We start from the raw sequence: 2,659 nt of genomic DNA on the forward strand, positions 1-2,659 counted from the left end.
GTTAACGTCAAGATGATCTCATCCCCGAGTCTATGTCAATCAACTGAAGACGAAATTTTTTAACATACGAAAATGTGAGATGTAACACGTAACATCTCTTTTCCGATCTTATATCAATTCACTTGTGGCGTACTTCCACGTACGAAAATATGGGGTGTAACATCATTCCCCCCTTTGGAACATTCGTCCTCGAATGTTGATTGATGCTCTTATCATTTTCATAACTTATAGCTCTTGTGAATACCTTAATACTCTCCTTGACATTTAGGCAATTGTTCTCTGAATAAATCCAAAGGCCAGGGTATTCCCCCTTTTAGGCCTCTTTTTCATGTCACGACTTGTGGCCGGAATCCTTCAAATCTCGTAACTATTGCTACCTTCTTTTATGTAGCATGTACGATTCTGACCTTGTAAGTGCGCCTATGCGACTCTTCTATCCTTTTTCTTCCAGCGTTTAGCCAATCTCTAGGCCTCACTTTGTGAACATATACAAAGCTTGACAAGATGTCCCTTTGGGCATCTATAGGTATACGGAAGTTCTTCGCTCGGTACTTTATTGAACTTATGAATATTGCTATACCTTATTCCATGGATCCATTTATCCATCCGTATGACTTTATTGCATCAAGATAGGTCATACTATCTCTTACTTCGATTTATCGTTACTGAGGTCTGCTACCATATTCCTGCTTACTCTCGTTGCCTATCCTATATGTATAAGTTTGGGTCCTTTAATGCTTCCTCATTACTGTTCATCTTAAGAGTGACGACCTAACCTCATTTCATACTTTGTAACTTTTATCCATCCATTGTTGATTCACCTCAATATTGATCTACACTCTACCACTGATAACTTGAAATCTCTTACGTAGTCGCTAGGGATCACGTTGCATCGAGGATCATTTGAAGTGATTAGACTAATCCACTTGGGGCGATACCGTGCTTCCATAACCGTATCTCATAGCATCCCAATGTGATTCACCTTGTGTGGGTATTTTAGTCATGTCCAATTCATGAGATCCCTTTCTTTTATTTGTTAGATCATTACTCTATCAAAGGCCCAAACGTCATCCTTTATCTATCACAATTACATTATCATTCTATTACCAGGGCAGCATTCCATTTCTTCTAAATGCTATTAGTCTTAAATTCCTTTGAGTTCATTCAGGCTATATTGAGCTTTCTATGACTTAGAGGAACCGTCAGCTCCTTTGTTTTCACAGGCTTAATCTAGAGGACTTATCCATTTTTGTCACCTTCTCACTTTCCTTCTTCTTATCCTTACTCTTGTCTTTCTACAACCTTGTCGTTCAATCATATTTTATCTTGCGATCAATTCCCTTGCATTTTTTGGACCACCAAGCGAGACATTGCATCGTCTCTAAATCTTCTTTTACTCTCTAATTAGACCTTTCGGTACTTAGAAAACATAGGCTAGGAAGTTTTCCACTGACGACGGTGCCATAATTCCTGGATACTGAATTCCAGCGCTTCTAGTCCTTTACCTGAAGTATGGACCACTCTCATCCTTCTATACTTGAGTCTTTCGTATGTTGTTCACCTTTACCTTACTTACTTTAAAATATTACCTTACATTCTTCTATCTTTCTTTCATAACCTCTCTCCCACATAGATATAAATCCCATCTACCATTTGAAGCTCTATTTTAATACTTGCACCTCTGGTGCCTATACAATCCAGTGGGAGCTCCATACTTACTTCTTATAAGGCTGGTACTTCTTCTAACTTGCTTTATCGTAGAGCCGTTATAGGATATGGTTGTTGTAATATCACCCTTGTACCTTCGATATTAAGGGTAATTCTACAATATTCTCAATCACGATTTCTATAATTTCAGGGTCCAATAATCGGATTCCTAATTTACTTCGTTGATGTAACTCCTTAGTTTCCTCTTTCTTCTGATTGGCTGTTATGTCGGCTTAAATTATTTCCCGCTATGGGGTTCATGGTATTAGTTATTCTGTTTAGCCGTTTAGCGGCGCTAAGGAATATGCATGATACAATCATTTAACAATTTAATCCTTTGTTTATGACCTGGGCTCAATTCTTTCTTTTAACGTATACCAGAATCTTCTACGGCTGTATATGCTGTATGTCTAAAACTTCGAACCCTTAAGGGCATTCATAACGTAACCAACTCTGGATCATTGATTGAATAATTCCTTTCGTTCCATCTTAGCTTTATTTCAAGGCAAGCTATTACTTTTCCTGGTCTTTTTGCTCCCCGTGTTGCGTCCATACTTAGGTTATCTTAGTGCCCACACATGCCAGAGTTTTTGTGCAACTCATATGATCTCGAATATTACTTCTAATTTTTACTTCCCGTTCATTAGCCACGGTAGGTGCCACTTTTCTTTGGAGTGCTTCCAATGTTGTTGTGGGACTGCTGTTACACGACCATTTCCTCATTAGGTCATTGTGCTTAGGTTGAAGCCTTCTTCCTTACTTGCTCAGCTAGTCTTTTGTTGTAGTACTTAGGGAGAACCCTTAACTCTCGTAAAGCTGTGAGCTTATTACGGACCTTTTGATGTCCTTCTTTGCCTATAATCATCCGTAGTTGCCTACCTCCGTGCCCTTGTGCTTGTAGGGTTGCTCTGAACTAATATTTTGACAGCCTTCCAGTGGTACTTTCTTTTAT

This window comes from Nicotiana attenuata, chromosome 7 (genome assembly GCF_001879085.1).
Source record: "Nicotiana attenuata strain UT chromosome 7, NIATTr2, whole genome shotgun sequence".
NCBI lineage: Eukaryota > Viridiplantae > Streptophyta > Magnoliopsida > Solanales > Solanaceae > Nicotiana > Nicotiana attenuata.